The sequence below is a fragment of the Anas platyrhynchos genome, chromosome Z (assembly GCF_047663525.1).
Source record: "Anas platyrhynchos isolate ZD024472 breed Pekin duck chromosome Z, IASCAAS_PekinDuck_T2T, whole genome shotgun sequence".
Taxonomy (NCBI): domain Eukaryota; kingdom Metazoa; phylum Chordata; class Aves; order Anseriformes; family Anatidae; genus Anas; species Anas platyrhynchos.
Window position 1 is genome coordinate 23,904,433 of NC_092621.1, and position 22,000 is coordinate 23,926,432.

General features: G+C 38.5%; 1 protein-coding gene across 1 annotated transcript in view; it reads left to right on the top strand.

Moving 5' to 3' along the window:
- PIK3R1 (phosphoinositide-3-kinase regulatory subunit 1) overlaps positions 1–22,000 on the top strand; it is a 59,012-nt gene that overhangs the window by 5,805 nt on the left and 31,207 nt on the right. The window lies entirely within an intron of this gene.

Sequence of the window (22,000 nt, forward strand, 5' to 3'; positions counted from 1 at the left end):
TTAAAATAGCACTTATATAAACAAAGGAAATATCTTCCTTTGTTTAAACATAAATTGCATTCTAACCTACATTTGCAGCAGTATGTTGGACAGAGCACAGACAGAACTTGATTAGAATTCTCCTGCTAGTAGAAAAAAGACATAACAGGAATTGGAAAAGCTATAGATTTAAAAACAAAATGAAAAAACCTTCATCAGAGTGATTTGTCTGCATTATTGACTGATGCTGAGATATTAGAGTTTTACATACAAACAAGCCACATTTGGCTTAGAATGGATTTTACATTGGCCTTTCACTTCTCAAAAATCTAGAGTGATTCATATTACTTCAACATTTAATGCTTTAAATTCTCGTTATTTCTAGCCATAGGAAATACAAGTGACAATGTGTGGCTTATTCTCGCAGCGACACCATGGTCCTGAATGGTATCGTCACTACTTGCCTCAATAAAAACGTTTGCAACATCACCTGTTAAAATCTTGTATTTAGCTGTATTGATAATCAACAGAGGTAAGAGCAGAAATACAGAAAATTGTATGTGGCAACAAAGTAGAAACCTGGAAGAAGTGTTTCCATGTTGGTAGGGACTTAATAAGGAGTAGACCTAAACTGTTCAGCACAGCAATATCCTCAAACACTTGAGAATAGCTTGTAAGTCTATAATGCCTTCATTCTAACAATGATGTATGTACACCCGGACAGAAGCCAGAAGGGTGTGTGGTGGCATTTTAGGTCATACTGTCCTCGAACCCTCAGCCTCTGGCCACACAAGTCTCACGGTTTCTTACTTGATTGCTTCGGAAAATGGGATATTTGCATTTGAAAGAAAACTTCTTTGATAATTCCCTGATTTAGATATTAGCATGTGCTGATCAGATAAGGTTTTCTTTCTCTCTTAACCCACCTGCTGAGGTGGTTGCCTCCATCACATGTAGCTGCAGGATAACCATTGCTCTATGGATACACAGCTCAGCACAGCCAGGTCATTTGGAGAGGCAGAGGGTGGAAGGAAATTCTGATTTCTTCACATGTGCCTGCTGCAGTGAGGTAACCATCACCTGAGGCTTTGATGCATTCAATGCCTTGAACTTCCAGTAGTGCTTTGTAACTCGCCTGGGCTCTGTGCTCATGCTTGCTTGGTGCTCCCGTTCTCAGCTCCATGCTGTGAACTGGCCAAAGCACTGCAATAAGAAGTCCTGGTGTTAATCTCAATTTCTGAGCCTGCCTTGGGTTTGTGTTCATAACAGGTATTTCTAGAAGCTTTGGCTGCTGGGAATTGCTCCCCTGTGAAACCCTGCTGCAGGTTTTGGGGAGCTCTGCTGAAATGTACCCTCTTCTGCTTCCGTGGGATTAGACACTGCCCAGAGCCTCAGTGACTAGTTCTCTTGTAATCTGAATTTTATTGCCTTGAGAACAGAGCACTATTTACATGTGCTTGTTCTTAATATTTTGGGACTGTGGGGATTTGAAGCAAGAAAATGTGCTAACTTAACTGGGAACCTTAACCTCAGATAAAGTCTGCATGCATGATCCTGTCATGTTCCAACATTTTTAAGAATGAGTTTACAACCATGTATTTTTCTAATTAATATATATGTAAGTTCCCATACCTTTTTTGAATTTAAGATTCCGAACTCCATGTAAATGGCTAGGCACACTCGCTAATACTTTAGCAGCAGGGATTAGACCTTCCTCAACAAGAAGTAGGGGAAACAGAAATTTGAACTCAAGATGGCTCAAGAGATAGGTGTAATTATTTTTAAAATCATGTATTTAATTTTAAAGTCATTTAAAAGAAATTGGGAAAACTAATTTGAAGTGTCTTCACAGCTCTTTTTGTAGTAAAGAACTAAGACAGAGAATGCTTCAAATATTAGAACAGATATGAGAAGTGCACAGAGAGAATGTTACTAAAAATAAATAAAGAAGGTAGAATTTTTAATTGAGCAAATTAATACAAAAAAATGGTGTTTATGATGACATCAGAGGTGCAGAAGGAAATGTAGTTCAGTTAAAGACAATAATAATAGATCAATGTACATCTGACTTTCAGGGTGCTATGCTGTTTCTGTTTCTATGGTGCAGGGAATAGCGCAGTTAATATTGTCCGGCAGCCAATGTCATGGGCAGTGGGCCAAAAGATTCTTCCCAGGATGATACTTGTCTCTACACCCTGGGAGCGTATTTCAAATAAATTAATGCGTAGTATGAAACTTGCTTGACCAAATACAGTCAAGTTTATATTTTCAGTGCTTGATGATTTGAAACTGTTGTGTATCAAAATGACAAATTAATGGGGAACTGGAAACAGACTTCTTAAATGTATCTTAGTTATTTGTAATCTGTATACTTTTGTCAGTCTGTGAAGAGTCAATTCTGTACATACCTATGTGTGTATGTGGTGGATAAGAATATCAGAAACTGAACTGGAGATTTTAAGAATTTATATTTAATTGTGCAAGTTCTTTTAATTTTACCGAATGCGTATATATTTTCAAAAGAAATTACTTTCTAATAATTTCATTAATCTTTAATACTTCAGTATTTATTCTGAATGTTTTTTTCCTAGCCTTTTCAGGTGTGGTCAGCTGCTCACCAGTGTTCAGATTCTTTTGTTTTAGATCAAACTTGCAATATTTAGGCAAAATGCTGCCAGTGTTCACAGTGCAACAAGCACTCAGATGCAAGCACCTGCAGGCACCTAAACAAGCATAGACATTAATGGGGCTGGTAACGTGGGCAGAGCTGTTCATCAGGCTTGTCTTATGCTGTCAGTCTCGATTATAAATAGAAAGATCTTTTAAATATTAGAAGCTAATTCGAAAGCAAATGAAACTACTGATGGTGTCAAATTCTGCTAAAACATTAACTTACTTATTCTAACACCTAGGTCAAATCTTTCTCCAGATTTTTATTTTATCAAGAACCCATTTAAATTGCTGGAACAAACTGATCAAACCAGAAGTGAGGATACTAGAAGGAAATTCTAGGACCATTGAATTTTTGTCTGCCTTCCCCTTAAGTTTGTCAATGAAGAAGTACATTTAGTCTGAGTTTGTTTTTGTTGGTGGGTGTTTTTTTTTTTAATTGCATCTGAAAAGATATGAAAATAAGGGGGCTCAGGAAGTCTCTAGCACCTTTCAGTTTTAGGCTTGGTGCGGGTCAGAGCTACCAAAAGGCAGACTTAATTTGTGTGGTTGGTGTGAGGCTCTCGATTTTTTCCCTGGCTCCATCTCCCACCAAGGCAGGATGAATGGCCGCCACTGGGAGGGGTCAAGGCACTTCAAGTGTGGAAACCCAGCACAGGTTCGCCTTTACACCCTCCTCCAGAGACCCTGAAGTTGATGTGACTGAGACTTGATACGACAAATTCTTCTTTTTGTCTTGAGGTTCTTTTCTTTGCCTTTTTTTTTTTTTTTTTTTTTTTACATTGCAGCTCTATAGGGCTTTTGAAAACAACTTTTGAAAACAAAAAATGCATAATTTGTTCTGAGTCCAGCTGAGTTTTCTGAACTTTTATTCAGGCTGATATGGCTGTGTACTTTGTTTCTTAGTGTTGCTTCTCTACCACGTTTCTGAAAGCTGATTTTAAACAGACTTTGGTGAGTAAAGCTTTGATTAATTGACATAAATACTTTCAGATTTCATTTGGAATGTTCAATTCTCACTTTTAAATGAAGGCCAGTTTGCAGAAGGCTAAAGAGAGCTTCATGTGAAGTTTTTCTATTTTGATGTTTTGGAGCTTCCTGCGACTTCCTGTGTAACTTAAAAGGGTTGTGTTTGCTGACACTTCATACCATTTGAGCTGTTTTAGAGCCTAAAAATAATCAGAAGCTCTTCCTCCTTATGATGAAACTATACCATAAATTTAAAACAAACAAACAAAAAAACAGCAGCCCTCCTTACTTTTCTCCTTGAACAGATACTGATCAGCGACTTAGACAAAGATAATGACAGAACATTTGGAAACTCTTTCTTTCAAAGACCGGGTTATGCAATGTCTGACAAGGATCCAAACTGACAGAGAGCAGAAAACCGTTTGTGCACAGTTGAACTGAATATGCTGTAGAATTTGTTTCTGCATTTAATTTTGCTATAGAGCCAGCAGAGAGATTGAATTTCTGAAAATTATTTACATTTGTAAAGTAGGGGGACAATAGTAACTGGAGCGCAGCGAACCTGGAGCCTCAGCTGGGAAGAGAATAGTCATCTCTCCTGATTCAGGCACATGGAAAAAGGAAATTATGGGGTGAAGTGATGAGTCACTATCTCATTTGGTAAATGTATTTGCCACTCAATCCAGAGCCCTTGGACTCAGCCTAAAAAGCCCAGTTAGAGAGCAAGCCTTTGTTTGGCTGCAGTCGTCGGAATGCCCTACGGTCACAAACTTTCAAAGCTGGTTGATTTTCCACTTGCAGTGAGAAATGGGGCAAGTTCCTTCCAGAAAAATTCACCAGCTTCTTTGTGGTCGCGTTTCTCAGTGTATGAGGCAAATTTCAAACTGCTAGATCGGTGCATCTCTGAAAACAAAGCTCTCGCCACCTGGTTTTACCACTAATGAAAACAAATATTTTGCAAGCTGTATTGAAGTGAGACAAAGCTTTTTTTTTTTTTTTTTCTCAGTGGTAAGAGCAGGGTGATAGTAAACAAAATAGTTTTTGTGAGCGCCACAGTGAGCCCAGAGCTGGACTTAAAAATGCTGGTTAGTGTTCACATTGAGACCTGGGCAAGTTCATGGTTGATGCTTGGCCCCACCTGCTGGTAGAGGAGGAAGGAAGCACGAGGAAGGAAGGAGCTTCACAACCACTGTCTTCCATGTTGTGTGGGAAAAAAATGTTTTATTTTACTTACCAATTGCTATTTCTGGAGAAAAATTATATTACTTGGGGCACACAGAAGCTCCTCATGTTCCTTGGGGATGACTTCAGATCTGAATTGTGTGGCTGAAATGTCTTTTTTTTTTTTTTTTTTTTTTCTTCCCAGCTGTATCAATTGCTTTAAAAATACTGCCTTTCCTCACATATTTTAAGAAACTGGAAGCAATACAGTACTATTCTGTTGCTATAAGAAATTCATCGTTTTTTATTGCACTCATTTTGATACACCTTTCTATAGTTACAAAAGGGGCGTCTTGCTGAGTGATTCTGCTGGAATTTTTTACCTTCTATAATACAGATTGAGTATTTTAATACCTCTTGATGACATGAATCTTCCTGGGGCAAGATACAAAACCAGGCAAAGGTGAAGTAGCCTACTCCTCTCAACTGGAATTATCTCAATCTGTTCTTTTAGCTGTGATCCAGGAACATCTGAAAAAAAAACACCACTGCTTAGGAAATAGTTCTTACTTAGGTTTGCATATGATAATATCAGTTTGTGAGTTTCAGCAACACATGCTGCTATATATTTGCCAAGAATGGATCATTCTGCACCCCGAGCAAACAGCCATGCCCACTTAAATAGTTGTGTGATGCCATATACACATCCAGATTTTCTTGTGTGAAAGAACACGGGTGTTGTAACTACAGCTGGCTATGCACTCTTTCACATCTGTGTCTTGCTCCAAGGCTACTTTCCATGATGAACATCCGTGAAATCAATCTGAAGGCTACCATACAAAGAACTGCTTTATTTTAATAGCTAAGAATGATGAGGGGAATTACAGGATTTTAAAAAGGAATTCAACTGGAGAAGGATTTTAAGTCCTGAGAATAATTTGGTGAGACTCTTAAGTACTTAAGAGAACTTAAAGAGAAAATCGGTTTTTGTTTTTTTGAAGCAATAACTGTGGTTAAAACTTAATAACTTCTGTTCATGCTTTTAGCAAAGTATATGTTTAAAAACAATCCTACTTTTTATTTTCATCAGTGACAATATTTATTTTTGGTTTTATTTTGTTTTGCTTTCTTGTTAGGTATGTGTTTCTTTTTTGCACTTTGCTACAGAAATTTTCACATTCTTGAACATTGCCTGGAGTCTCTTGGTAAAGCGTTTGCTGGTATAAATTTCTGTACTAACTTCACTGCTTTTTGTTCAGTCTTAATTGAATGCTGTATGCAACAGTCTAGGAGAGCAGCATTCAAACAGTATTCTTTATTTATTTTCTACTTTTTAAAAGGAATGCATAGCTTACATTTAAGACAACATGTGAAAATGATATTTAGGCTGATACCATATTAGGTAATAAAGATCCAAAATCAAAAGTCCCTAGGACAGAGTTTCCAAAGCATGCTACTACCATGTGCTAGGGGAAGATGTGATTGCGTATGGTTTGTACTCTTCAGAATATCTCTTAGGACTATCTTGTACTTCAAAACTACTGTGGCATGCTATGGCATGAAAGGTGGAAAAGGTCTGTAACAGTTCAGCTAGCAGTCGAACAATTTGCTTGTATAATTCACTGGATGCATTCATATGTGCTTGGCATCATTTGCTGGGCTAGAACATTTCCCAGAGGCTAATGTCTGAGGTTGCTTTTTCAGTAGAGACCATGGATATCGAGGACAAGAAGGGAGATCTACCCATTTTAGGTCTAAACATGCAGGTTTCCATCCATGCTGGCAGGTCACTCAGTAGTGTCCAGGATGGGAAGACGTTCCTGTAGCAGGCAGACCTGCTGAAGGAAGGCAGATAGTTCTGTTCTGTGCCATTCAGCTCTGGGCAACAGAGGAGCAAGGCTTAAACTAGACTGATATTTTTTTTTTGTTTGTTACTCTATTCTGGAAGACCAGATGTGCATTTAACCCTTCCTACCATTTGATGTTTCCTTCAAAAAAAAACATGCATACTCAAAAATGTAAAGGTACTGCCGGATAGCCAGATTTTCGGTTGAGCACATCAGATTGATGTAGTTCATGAGCCTCTTCCTTGCTCCTTCTCTCCCGTAGGACTGAATACATCTGATGCAGCATGATCCAGCACTCCTGTGCTAGATGGGAAAGAAGGGAGTATAGTGCAAAGTGATCTCTGTAGTCCAAGGAGGAAACATACCTCCCAGGAGGCATGGCCGTATGAGTTCTATATGTCTTGTTTACAAATATAAGAGTGAAATTTATTTGCTAGGGTACAAGAGAGTGCTGTCACTGATTTCATCCTCGATCTCCTCATCTCACTTGGACAACATTTTGTAGGGGACTGATGAGCATGGAGGACTAGTCTTGGTGAAGGACTTCTAAATGGTATCACACAGGATAGACCCATGTTTCAAAGAGTATTATGCCTTCCTCTCAAAGTCTGTGTCAAGGGCAGGCCTTTTAGTTTGTGAAGTTACTATTTCATTTCCAAGCCTCTCTTCCTGAGCTGCTTTTGGCTGGAGGTAGACCAAAGCACTTTAATTGGGGAATTAATGAAAGAAACCACTAATTATACACAGTGATAGATAAGGTTGCACAGCTGTGTCTGGTTTCATTATCCTTCTACCCAGAAACATTCCAGAAATAAACAGTTAAGGGCAAAGATTTGCGGTCTTTTTCCTACTTTCACATGGTGTGTAACACCATGATGACACATTCAAGTCCTCTGTTGCTAATTCTTAATTTTTAATGTGCTGCGTTTGAATGGAGAAGTGAAAATGTCTGTTTTGCTTGCAGATGTAGCCACGAATTGTTTCCTCACCGTGATACAGCTGCTTGGTGCAGGTGAGGACTCACAGAGGCAATTGCAAAGCCTTCTGTGATTTCCTGCTTTCCTCCTACTTGGTGGTGTATGCCCGAGGGGTCTCTAACCTGCCTTGGTCTGCAAAGAGCTGCAAGCCCTCAAGATATGGGTGGGATGCAGCAAGGTGTGCTCTGCTCCCATGGTCTCCTGGCTCCATGAAGCACAGGTCCCAGAGCTGTCCATGTGTGGGTGATGTATAGCTCTTCTGTGATGGGCTGGTGCCATTTGGGAGCTCCACAGAAACATCAAGTTCTTGGCTTCGTATTTGGTTGCTCTGTGCCTCTGACTGTAACACAGTCTTTCATTCTTTGTTTCATATTTATTGCATTATTTGCAATATACTCTTTCCCTTGAGAAAACCATCAGAAAAAGTCATCCCTTGACATTTTGAAATGAGTTATCTTGGGTACTTTGGAGTTGAATCTGTACAGATGTTTGAGTATAATGTAGACTATATTCTTGCCAGTCCAAATCTATTCAGTTGTTCCAAAGCCAGAATAACATAGTTGCTCGTTAGCCTACATAAGCAATTTTCTTATGGAAAGAAAGATTTAGGGAGGCCTTTTGTTCCAGTGTAAGCCAGTTCTGAGAACAAAGGCCCCCACAGTCTGGCCTGTTCAATAGAGAAAGTGTTAAGGAACTCATATTCAAAACAGTCAGTAGCAAAACTTTCATATCAAATATCTGGGGATAAAGGACCTCTGTTCACTTAGTTAGGGGTCCTCAAGTGCACAGGGGTATGAATTCTCTTTGCTCTGCTGAATTTATAATTTATTACCGTTGGTTGAAAGATCAATGTGCATTCCCCACCACTTTCATGCTTTTCTAACTTCCTCTTGGGTTCAGACTTAGTGCTGACAACTCCAAGACCTTTTGTTAGCCTGTCTAAGCTGCAGTCTTATATGTAAAACCAGAGATTTTCATAATCCCATTAGTATCAGGACACTTTTTTGTTTGTTTGTTTTGCTTTCTTATAGTAAGTCACGACTTTTAACAGTGTTTACTACAGGGCAACTAGCATGAAGTCCTGCTTCTTTCAGCTGTGCTCTGGCTTCTGGGAGGATTCTGACTGTCCAATAGAGGAACATTTGGCACTCATCTGTTGTACGTAACTGACCACTGCTTGGGACTGTACTAGTCTCCTAGAGCTAGTGAAAAGTCTCTTCTGTCCCTGATACTAAAACTTGGACTGAAAAGGGTAGCACGTTGGGGTGCTTCCCCCCAGTGACTTAAGACACAGGACATTGAGTTGCATGTACAGTTCAGCAAAAAAGGGGAAGACAGTTACCAACTGTTGTGCTTCTTCTCCAGATGTTTCCTCTAAGACAAATATCTAGGGTTTTATTATGACACGGAAAGAACACACCAATAAGATGAGAATGTTTTTTTATTTTTTTTCTGTTCATTGTCTGTTTGATCTAAACACCCAGTCAATCAAATGCTGTGGTAGATTGTCTGGTAGTTTAGATGTAACATGCCCATGCTTGTTAATGAGAGCTGTTCTCTTCTAAGCAGAGTATTAAAGAGTTTTATTCAAAATCCCTTTGGATGCAAACTAAAAATGAGATTATTTTAAAGTACTGCTGTTCTTGTAAATATTATACTTTTTTATTTACTTAAAAGACTTGTTCTTACAAGAAGCAGCAGGCTCCTACTCTGCTTTCCTTTAAACTGGTGGCAAAACCAATTTTGACTTCAGAAGGCACAGGGTCAGACCTACAGTCAGGGTTTAGTAGCAGTGGGACAAATCCCACAGTTCTTTCTATCATTTCTCTTGGACAAAATTCCCATTGCCTTTAGGGTTTGGAGTACAATTGCTATAATTATGCTAGCTCTGTTCTGCATAAATTATCTTTTTTCAGTATACCAAATTGCATATAATATGAACATGCATGCACACAGTGAGCACTGCTGTAAAGAAGGACATTCTCTGACTGTACTTTCACGGATTTTGAAGAGATGGAGCCTAAATACTACTATGATCATCTTGTCTGAGCTTCCTCTACAAACACAGGGCATTGAATTTCACTAGTAGTTCCTGCATCAAGCTCGTAACTTCTAGGTAATTTTAAGCATGTTCCTAACGTGTCCAGACTCCTCCCTATAGTACATACTTAATAGAGGTGATATTAGTTTAGATATTTACTTTTTATAATGGACATACTCTTTGTATGGACATACTCTTTGTATGTCCATTATAAAAAGAGTTGCAAATTTAGTAGTAAAAATGTCTTAATTTGGAGGGAGGACAGGGGATGGACACTTAGTAGTATTTGGTGATGACAGTGTAGAGATTTTTTTCACCCGGCTATCTTCTTCCGTTATATTCAGTCATCTTCCCTAACACAAGTGAAAAATTTGTTCCATGCTGCTTTGGCAAGGCTATTTTTTTCTCAGGGCTGCTTGTTTGGGTAACTAGTGTGACAGTAATGAGGGTTTCTTAAAAGAGAGAAAATGGTATGGTGGCATTTTTAATTCAATATCCTGTTATTGTAACAAATTCTCACATTTAAAATAAATACGGAGTTTTATTACCATGGTGCATGTGCATGTATACAGTGAATTGCACACTGTATGAGGATATCATTAAGATTGCAAAACTATGCATTTAAAACTTGTGTTTGTACCTGTAATTACAGCTCATTAGAGTGTGTGAAGTCTGATACAGTTTTTAATTGCATAGCTCCTTGATCCCTTTTCCCTCTCATGCTTGCTCTGCTCATTTTAGAGGTCTTCACTGGAAGAGAATTGCTTCATTCTGGTTGTTAGTTTGTGGTCTTAAGCCCTCTTTTCTTCACAGTATTCTCCTCTCTAGATACAGATTTCCTCATTGCCTCGTGTGCCCGTTCCAGTGGCATTGCTGATAATACCTTCACAGAGCTTCACAGATACTAAGTCACCTTCAAGACACTGTTGTGAGTAAAAGTAGCATCATAATTCCTGTGAGGAATAAGGCAGCCCAAAAATAAGGAGGAAAAAATAACTACCGTTTTAAGATATTTTAAGGTTTTAAGTGTAGTCTTCTCATAATAGGGAGTCATTGCAAAAAGCCGATTCTGGGGACAGAACTCAAATAAAATTTAGGTTAAATGTTCATTAAGATAACTAAAACCAAGAACCAGAACTGTTTTAGGTTTGATAGTGTAAGGCTTCGTTTGTCAAAAGGAACAAGTACTGTCTACTCGCTCCACTGCTGGCTTCAGCTGCTGAGTACTGGGAGTCTGAGAGGATTTCTTCAGAGCAATCAAATTTTACTGGCGTACCTCTCCCTGCATCATCCAGCTTCACCAGCTGGAATCCAAGCATAAGCATCAAAAGCAAAAAAATTACTAGAATGTGAGCACTCACACTGAACAGATGTGGTGATATTTAGTGGTATCTCAATTTTTTCCTGATTCTGAGAATTTCAAGTTTCAAATTCTCAGCACTTCATTGTAAATGTAGAGCATGTTTTGTAACTAAAATATGTACGTTAGAGCCATGCACATTTTAAATACCTTTTGCTTTACATTTTTATGATGTATGTCCAGTAGTTTTGCTTTTTTTCATTGTATTGTAGTTGTGATTAATGGAAACAATGTAGGAATTTTTCCAAATTATGCCAAGAGTTGTGTGGGAAATTATAGTACTTGAAAGCTAATACTACTTTTCTAATACCAGTCAATAACTTGAATACTTAAAAGATATTTTTGCTACCTTCGCTATTCTGACATGCTGTAAACTGTGGCCTTATTTAATCAAGAAGCATGGCAATGCAACTTCATCCCAGTGTGACAAAGTTTTTTTCCTGGATAACTCTATTACTAGCAACATATATTAGATTTCTCTTGGGGAAATACTAGTTTAGAAGGTAGAAATTAAGAGAGTGTCAATGCAGATGATAGATGAGCAATTCAGGAGGTAGGTAACGTATTCTTGACTGGTTGTTCATTAATTCACCAGACACACAAAAGACATGGAAAGAGTGTTCTGCTGTGGAGGAATCTGTGATATGTTGTGCAAGACCTGTATACCAAGATGGAAAAATTGAAAATATGTGTATTTCGTAGGAAGTTGCCTGCACATCCTTTATTCTTACTTTTTCATATCTCGTGTGCCTTGTAGATAGTGATATGTAATCTGCAGGCCATTACATTTGTATGTACAAACAAGACACAGGACTGCGAAGAACCACTCCATTTGATCTTTGAAAACCAAGGGTATATGAAAGCATGCTCCTATGAAAACCCCGTATTGCAAAAATCGTTTGTAGTGGGCTATAGAGGTATTTGACAGATTACGTGCAAGTACATACATGTGTGTTTCATTATTTGATTGCCTTAGGAGACTGGTGTTTAAGTTGGCAGATCTACTTATTAAAAGCAAAGCTCGTTGGTTGGCAGGATTACAGAATGCCAGAAGGAAAAAGAGACCAAATGCTGAGAGAGAAAGAGAGAACATGTAATGTGCATAAAGCATGGTGAAGCTATAAAGCAAGCAAGAAAAGTAGACTTCAATGTGGTTCCAATTTGTTCTATTGGGCTCAAGTTGATAGCCATTCAGAAGTAAAAGCATGAAGTTCTCTCATTTTAGGACAAATGTAATATTTTAGGAAATCTAGAGTTTTCTGTCACGTTAAATGTGATTTGGTCAGCCGTTTGTGGCCTGTCAGAAATCTTTAGTCCATGCTTATTATCTTGTTTCAAATTAAAGTGAAAAAAAAATAATTTAAAAAAAAATAAAGAAAGAAAAGAAAAAGGCAGCTTCCTTTACAAAGCCTGGTCAGATGATGGCATCAGTCGACATTTCAGCACCCAGGAAATTTGCTCTTAGTCTTGATAGGCTTGATGTATGGATACAGTATTGACTCTCAGTATATGTAAATTTCTGCCTGCAATTTTATGATACGTAACTTGCAGCTATTTTGCAGGGGAAAAAACAAACAAAAAAACCAAAAAAAACCAACAACAACAACAACAACAAAAAACAATCTTTACATAGCTCTTTGGATTCCTCCAGGGTTTTGGAAACAGAAACTCAGCAAGTTGAGTATATGTGCATCCAGAGGAGTCTACACCTATGGCTTCACACTTTCTCCCTCCAGTCAGGTCCCTTTGCAACCTCTGGCAGCACATATCAGAGTGCTTTGCATTATTCACTTAGTGCTTTGCATTATTTTTTCCCGACTGAATACCATGAGAATAACCAGTTGCTTTGCTTTGTCTCCTAAGACTTCCCAGTTTGAGAACAGTGTTTGAGATGCTGACTGGTGGAAGGTTGACTGTTGTACTGAAATGCAAGAAAAAGAGAAGCTGCAGGGCTGGCTCCCCTGAGAAATCAAGAAATGTGCTGCTTAGAAAAAAAAAAAAAAAGTGTTTCCCTTTAAACAAGACCTAGATTTAGATGATTGCTCAAACTGATCTCTCTTAAACAGGCTATTAATGGCACATTCATGACATGTTTAGCATGAAATATTAGAACCCTCTGGGAGGTGACGGGCTCCTGTGAAGGGATTCTTAGTCCTGCAGGAATTACATACTTGGTGGTAGTAAGGCTTAGGTGAGTTACACCAGCTGTCTGCTCCACTTACTATTTTCGAGGAGCTTTGTCTTGTAGGTGCCTCAGTAAAGAAGATACCATGGCTGAGCTAATTATGATGCAAGTTTTTAGAGATGCATTCCCAAGTTTGCAAGGGAAAAAATAGAAGGAGGAATAGGTAGAAAGATGCTTGTTCGGATGTAGCAGGCAAGTTGTGTGAAGTACCCTCAAAAACAGGGAGTCATAAGCCTGTTAAAAAAATTAGGTCAGTTTAAAATGTATGCGTTCCTCTTCCTTCTGTTCTCGACAGGGAACTAGTTTTCTGGAAGGATTCTCCATTTGGGAATCAAGTGAGCCATCCTTTCGCTTCTTGGCATGGCCCACATTAAAAAAAAAAAAAAATCATTGATATTCTTTCCTTTAAAAATGCAAAATAAAAAGGGGAAGAGGTGTGTTTTTCTATTTAGGGTCAAATAAAGGTAACTCTGGTTCTTTCTTTGGCAAGATGACGATGAAGGGATTCCTCTGGAGCACAGTAACAGAAACAGACGTGTAAGAGTTCCTTTTTATTTTTGTTACTTTTTTTTTTCTTTCAACTTGGTACGATAGCAGGAAAACAACCAAGGTATGCCTGGCCTTTTGGCAGAATAGTTCCCAGTTTTTGCTGGCCAGTGTGGAAGAAGGCATATTCCATCCAGCCAAAAGACTTTCAGATTCACAAACCTCCACCCGTTTCTTACGAGTGATTGTTGCTTTAATGGCTCTCTGTACCTATATGAGAATGCAGATAGAAGTATTGATAGTGCTATTATATTTTCAGATACGGATGTGTCAGAAGAGCAGCTAACTTCATGGCCAGGATGAGGATGGTGGAAAAACTTTTTTTTACTTTTTTTTCTTTGTGTGTGTGTGTGACTCATAGAAACATGGTATACTTGCAGCACTTAGCTATGCAGCATATTACTGTAGCGCTCATTTATATACTGGGTACTCCCCTAAGTTCAGTGACAGCATAAGGCCTGATCCTTCTCCCCATGAAGTTTCTCTAGAGAAAATAGAAAACGTCCAGTGGCAGCAGCGAGGAAAGGAAGGGAAGCAGGGGGGTCAGAGTGCTGCTTGAGTCTTTGCAGAGGACATAAAGTGAGCTTCTGCCTCCCTGGCATCTTCTCTGGAACAGCAGCTTTCATTTAAGCACATGAGTTAAAATTATAGGAGACGTGTCAGCTTGTAACCAGATGTATTTATTTATTTATTTTTCTTTGCTGAGCTCTTCTCCAGTTTAGGCTTTCCAAGACCATGTAGAGATTGTTTTTGCAGTTATTTCAGCCTGATCTACTCCTCCTTCATCCTCGCTCCTTCCCATGATACTACTTATTTTCAAAAGAGACACATTTCTTTGATTTAGACCTTATAGACCTTAAGAAATGCTTTAATGCTGTGGGCTTTCATGGAGGTTGCACAAGGTTTTATCAGAGTTCAATGTGTAGCTTATTCTAAGGGTTTTCTTAAAGACAGGCTTTGCCTATTGCTTTTTTTTTTTTTTTTTTTTTTTTTTTTTTTTTTTTTTTCCAAAAGGAAAACTACCAATGCAATCTGAAATCCTTTTCCATACCTTCTTACCCTTGACTTCAATCTTTGCAGATAATGTAAAATGTAATGTAAAATAGCACGGCCAGTTTTTCATGATAGCTTTTCATTTACACTATCTTTGTTGTTCTTATCAATTTTTTAACACTTCCCATAAATAAATTTTACACTGTATGAATTTCTGCAACATCATGTGCTAGACAGTACACAAATAAAGTTCTTTGTCCTGTTGCAGTTAACCAGCCAGTTGAGACCCTGACTGCTTTGTAAAGATCCGTGAAATTAGTTCACAGCTTTAACTGCTAAGATCTAAATTAAAGTTAGTGCAGTGGGAACAAACAGTGATTTATGAAAAAGAGGTCTTTAAGTTCATTCAGTAAGTGCTTGTACTTCATATTCCATGACATCCATCTTGTATAGCATCTCAACTGTGTAACATATAGTGGGGATGAGAAATCAACATTAACATCACTATGGAGAGAAACCTAGACAGGTGTATGATATGGGTCAGAGAATCTATTATTATAAAGCCTGAGAATTTTCTTCTTCATCTGAAATTAAAGACAAATGTGGGATTAACTCTCTGTAGATACAGTTCAGGAATAAAGTTGTTGTTTCTGTATCTGTGTCAGATCAGCAAATAGTTTAATGGCTGTAAGGATTAACCCAGTTTTACTTTCTTAAAAGATTGCCTTTCAGATAGAGCCCTAAACTTTTTTTTTTTTTTTTTTTTTTTTTTAAGGAGGGAAAAGACTTGATTTGAAATATGTTAGTTTCCAGAATAAAAAAAAAAAAAGCTTCTGATGCTGGATTACTTTTACCATTGTTTGCTTTTTCTTCTGTGTGACTGCTGTACACTCATTATTTTTAACTTTCTGTGTACTTATGTTTCCCATAATTCCCAAGATGAAGGAACTGTTTTGGCTTTTATCTGTCAGCAGTTTCTGCCAGTACTTTTATGTAAATCTTCCAGATCTAAACAACTTGACTTCTCAAGCACAGTAATACACATTATCTTTTTCTTTCAGTAATGAAGAGCTTATTCTTTTCCTCTACATTGCTTGCCTATAGATAGAGAGTGATTTATTGTGTCCTCCTACCTTAGTTTCTTCACAGAAAAAGAAGGTGGCAAAATATTCTTTCAGAGCAAAATAAAATGCTGTCCTGAAGTTAAATGTATTCTGATTACTGAATAGAAAGAGTATTTTATAATATGCTTCTCAGGTAGAGTCATTACCACAAACCAGTGATAGCCTTGCATAAATAAATAAATAAATCATGGTAGTAAAACCAAAAAATATGAAAGAAACAGCAGTAAGGAACAAGGATCCGTTACAGGCGAGACAGATCATTCTGGAGAGATTTCCAGTTCCCCAAGTATTTCATACTGAATGTCCATCCAGCAGTCCTGCTCCTGTTACAAAGAGGAGATGCTGCTGGAGCACCACTACTAACCATCATGATTATATGGGAAGAGAACTGAGTAAATTTAGTAGGTAACTGCCCAGCTATTTTGAAGGAAACATATCTGCTTTTTTAGGTGAAAAGGGCCAAATGCCTGAGAAGACCAGCATGGGAACTTGGCAGTATCTGTAAAGTTTTTTGTCATGGAGGTCACTGAAGTCATCTTACCATCACACTCTCCACAGCCTTGCCCAGAAAAGGTAGAAGATGGTGGTGGCTGGCCAGAACCAAAATTTTCAAGTGCTTCTGGACATGGCCCTCAGCATTCCTTCCCTTAAAAGATGGGCAGCTGTCTCTCTCTTGTGAATGACAAAAGTTTCCAGGAACCGAGTATGTATTTCCTTCCTCACTTGCTCTGAAGAGTTAGAAAACAAGTTGTGGAACAAAGTACTCTTTCATGGAAAGCTGAGTTGGACATGAAATAATAGAGGACTTGCGTTTGATGGGGGAAGTAAATGGGAGAATAGGAGCCTACTAGAAGACCAAGTGTTCTTTCACAATCTGGATAATGCTCAAGGTAATAAGTACCTCAACTATTCAGCTCGGTTCTATTCCTTGCACACTAAACATTGTGTGCTGAAACAAGCAGAGTAATTTCATGGGAAAAAGGTTAACATAATGTCAAAAGAAGAACTGAAATGTCACATACTACCTTACGTTGTAGCTGTCCTGTTTTTAGTGCTTGATGTTTTGATCTCAGTACTTTTTAAATTTAGCTATCTTTCTCTCTGTGACATATAACAGGCAGCAGATGGAACCTTTTTGTAGAGCAAAATACTGTGTAAATGTATTAACTTACATATACCCTATTTAAAATACACTTTTGCAAGGATTTCACTGTTTATTAAAAAAAAAAAAAAAAAAAAGGACCAAAATGCAGAAGTTAGTAGAACTCCAGGGCTTTCTTATCTTTGGGAAAGAGGAGGTAGAGTTTGCAGGAAGGTTAGTAGAGCAACTGGTATGAATTCTAAGAGATTGCTTAGCTAATCATAAGGGAGGCTTTGTTTGAACAGAACTATCACAGGTTTGTTCCGATTCTGATAAGGACTTCTAGGTATTACTGCTGCAATCTGGATGTTTAATGACAATAATAACCCTGCAAGTTGCACAGGGAACCAGTTAAGTAGGTCACGAGATGCAGATGTTGGTGGAACACACTTTGTCCTCACACCCATGCTTAGATACAGTATGCTTGCATATTCCGTGTCATAGCTTTTCCTTCATGGTGTTGTGTTTGGTTTCAAACAAAAGCACTGACAGAAGCTGGAATGCACAGTTTTTCATTGGCATTGAGTATCTCTGAGGAGAATTGGGCAGAATTGCTGATTTTATATATATATAATATTCATATATATATATATATATATATTTTTTTTTTTTTTTTTTTTTTTTCCCAGAGCTCAGCTCTGTTCTAGCCATGGAACTGCCATCCTGAAGGAGGAGGGAATGTACAGGATCCTCTCTTGTTGAAAAAGGCAGTGTTTTGTACTTAGCTGGTCTTCCCTGTACCTTGCTCTCATTACTGTCACCTCTGTGATCTTATACCTTGCTTATCGGGGTGTGGTAACTGGGTACTCACACCATATTTTAACTCTAATCTGCCAGTATCTCTCTAACTGCAAACTACCAGTGGGGAACCTGCAGGCATCAACAGGACATGAAGAGTAGGTGTTTACTCCTTAAAATGTTTTCTTTTGCTGTGTTGAGAATAACACTCAGAGGACTGCTGGCTTGCTCAGTTTAGAAGTATTAGAAAGCTCCTTCACTTATACAGCTGATAGTTAGGGGCTGTGAGAACCCTGCTACCTGCTGTGCTCCTGTGAGTCACAGGGTGATCTGAGAGAAATAAGGGTAAGATGGAAATAGTCATCAGCCTGCAAGCCCTGGGAGAGGTGTGGGAAGCCTTTAGCCATGTTTTGTGCTCTGTAGGGCTGGAAGGAGGTGAGATGCACCTCTCCCAGACTGGTAGTGAGGGACCCCACTCCTTGCCCGCTTGGTGCATACCTCCAGCAGTGCTTGGTGTGGGCTTTTAAGCTCACTGTGTGCCTTCCTCTACTTAGAAGCAGAAAGACATCTTATTTTACTGCATTCTTGGTTATTTCTTATTTTACTGTTTCTGCTTGCCTGGCAACACTTTGAAAGACAGTTGAATAAACAAGTACTTTTCCCATTTCCTTCAGTTTGTAAGGAGTTTTCTTTTGCAAAGCAGTTCAAGCATTGTATATGACATTACAGTGCAGTGAACTGCAGGACAGATTATGTTCTACGTAATATTTTTTTCTTAAGCTGTGTAGTTTTTCCCTAGAACAGGGCTTCCTGTTTCTCTAATTTTGCTAATACTAATTGGAAATAGTTGCAGCCATTTCAAATGCTCAGTTATAGTTTAAAAAGGAGTACTGCAAAAATTCACCCATAGAGGGAAGCAAAATACTGTTTTTACAGGTCCTAACTACGGTCTGCTTTTTAAAAATTATCTGTGCTTCAGTTGAAGCCAACAAAGAACATCTGTTGTCTTATTTATAGCTCCTATTTCTAAGAAGTATATTCTGCCGCAGATGAGAAAAGTGCCTGACAGCTCATAATTCATAAAGTTACTGAGGTTTAATCTGATGGAATATTATGTACAGAATTCCTGCCCAGTACAGACAGTATCACTTCCCTTTCAACAGATCATACAAGTAGGGCTTTATGAAACATTAAATTAATAGGTGTGAAACATGATTAGCAGTCACTATTAGAAGTATTAAACTATTATGAAGGAATATAGTATTCTACACTGCTGTTACTTGGAGGCTTTATATTTTCTGCACATTTGTGCAGCTGAGTTTTCCTCAAGTCAGACACAGCCTGTCGTTTCTTTCTTTCTGTCTGAACTTTCATTCTGTTTTGTCTTAGATGTGTTTTTTTTAATGATTAATGCAACAGCTCTCTGACAAGTATTGATTTTCTTGTGTCAGAGAAGGGTAAGGAGACCCCAGATTTCTTTCTAGAGAATTGGTAAATTATAAAATATGGCTTCCTATGTAAAATCAAAGTTTTATTCTGTCTAGTTCTGCCATCTACTGTTTATAGATGAGTTTCTTGTACTAATCTGTATGTGCCCTGGGTTGTTTCTTTTCCCAACAGTTGCCCCTTATTCTCTTTAGTGCAGCTGCTGTGACATTATAAAAGCGGATGAAGAGAGGAGTTTGTTCTCCCAGCTCCCCAAACTTCCTGCGTAATCACCATGCACATGATTTTTTATCAATCAGATCATTGCTTGCATATATGTGCTGATAACCCTGGAAAGTATCTAAGCAAAGTATGTGACTTGTGTCAGTTACAGCATTGATTTATACAGGTAACTATGTCTTTTTCCATATATTATGTCTAGCCAGGAAAAAAATGAAGTAACATTCAGTTTTTATTCTAACCCTTGTAGATTCAGTGGGTTGGACTATAAATGCCCCTGTCATGCTATACATATAATTGTTTTCCTGAAGAAATGACTGGATGGCCTTATTCTGTTAAGTACCATATATTACAACTTACACATTTTTTCTACAAGTATCAGTCTGAAATGCCCTGAATTTTCAAGCTTATAAGGGGTGTTTGTTGGTACATACCTCACATTAGGTTTCTGTAAATTCTGGCTTTGTGATTGATCAGTGTGTAGGGATGGATTGAAGTTCAGAAGGTCACGTTGGTAAGAATTACAGCAGTTATCTTTTGGAATAAATCCCTTCAAAAAATTCTTGTCCCCCTATGTGTCTGATGTAGGATCACAGAAGAAATACGAATGCTTTAAAAAGTGACTGAAGTCCAAAAGAATATTAGCAGAGTATTGTTTATCCATGAGTTAATTGTTACCATTGAGACGCCCTAGAAAAGGCATTCTGCTTTATTTGAGTGTTTATCCATTGTAGATGAAGGAAAAAGAGGACTGACCATTGATATGGTAAACTGTTTTTCCTGTACAGCTCTGTATTTTCACTGAGGCTAGTATCTTCAACATACCATTAGCAGACAACATCTGAATTAAGTTGTCACTGTCTTCTAGCATGTAGTCAACACCTGCTGACAAATGGAAGAAGTAAACTGGGCTGGCTGCATATTATAGAAGAATTTTCTGATGGGGCTTTAGAATCAGCAGTATTTCCATCAAGCTTCCCAGTTGTAATTCAGTCACGTAAGGTCACCAGCAGACACTATTTCTCCATTCCTTTTCAGAGCTTTGAGTTCATTCATACGGTAATAAATCTTGACTTGCAGACATTTTTCAGCCTACATTAAGATGGGCTTCTTGTGAGCCTGAAGGCTGATAGCGTTAGTGGGAAAGACCTTTTCTTTTTCTAGTACTCAGATAATCTTCGTCTCTCTTCATTTCTCTTGGATGTAGTCTCCTCTATCAGCCATGGCTTCTGTGGTATTCTGAGTTCACAGAGTCTGCCTGATTGACGACATCTGATAAAAATAAAAGGCAAGTAATAGTAGACAGACTTACTAAGCCACTCATAATGACGTGTCAAATTCACTGAAGTTTAAAACTCTCATATTTTCCCATTAATATTTTTGAAATATTTCTAATTAAATGAGTACTGGAAAAGGTGGTTGAGCACTCCTGCCATTTTCAATGGTGTTTTCAGCCCCTAGGAGAATTTAATTGCAGTCAAACCTGAATCATCCTAGGTCAGAAGGGGCCCAAGGGGAGGTCTTTTATTCTTCCAACAGTTGCAGCTGAATTTACTGTCTATTGTAGTGCTTGATTTATCTATGACACACAATGACATAAACTTCTTTGTCTTCACTCTCACCTTCTTGTCTTTCATCCCTGTCCAGTCAAAACCTTTTGCTAATAACAGGTGGGCAGTTCTAAATACTGTATTTGTTTGTTCTTTTGGTAAATGTCATTAAGCTCTCTAAAATTACAGGTGCTGAGGCAAGGTTACTGTCCTCAGAGTGAATTTCTCTGTGGTATTTATTTGTAATGCCAGACTAGTCTTCTTCTGTCTTGCTTGAACTTAAAGCACAGATCCCTCATACTTGTTCTACCAAATGTTTCTACAAAAACTGTTGCTTCCTAAGACTGTAACAAAACGTACAAGGGGCCATGAAATGCCCCCACACTAAAAGTTATGGATTTTGTGTCAGTCAGGCTAATTTCATTCCCTGATGGGCTGTGAGGTTCACGTAGCCTTTCGTCCCCTGCTGATGGAGGTGGGTGCTGAGGGGCAGAGACGGCCAAGTGAGGCTCTGTCTGGAGCAGCCACTACCAAGGTGTCTGAGAAGCACCAGGCCACCTGACCAACCTTGCAGAGGCACTCCTGGTGCTTCCCAGTGTTACATGACCTGCACTCTGGTTTCCACAGATGGGGCTTTTCATGAGAGCCCTTAATACACTGCTGTCTCTCCACCCTGAGGACTGCTAGCAGGAAGGACACACAGTACACCAAGTACACCAGGCTCCCTTAATACATGCCACTGCCTGAACAGCTCTGCAGCAATGCCAGGCTGCCAGGATCCTCACTGAAATTCAGATTCTCTTTCAGGGAAAATATCTGATAATGGTGAAGTACTTTCCCCATGCACAGTACTTAGTGCTGGTTAAAGCATTCATGTTTGGACATACTGAATGACTTTCAAACATGGATATGTGAAAATCTTGTGACTGCATACTTTACTAAGTAGGTGGATACACATATAAAGAATGTATCTGCACACACATAAGCCAGTTATGATCATCTTAAGACCTGTGCTGTCAAATACTACGCTTTTATGTACAGTCGTGTTGTCATC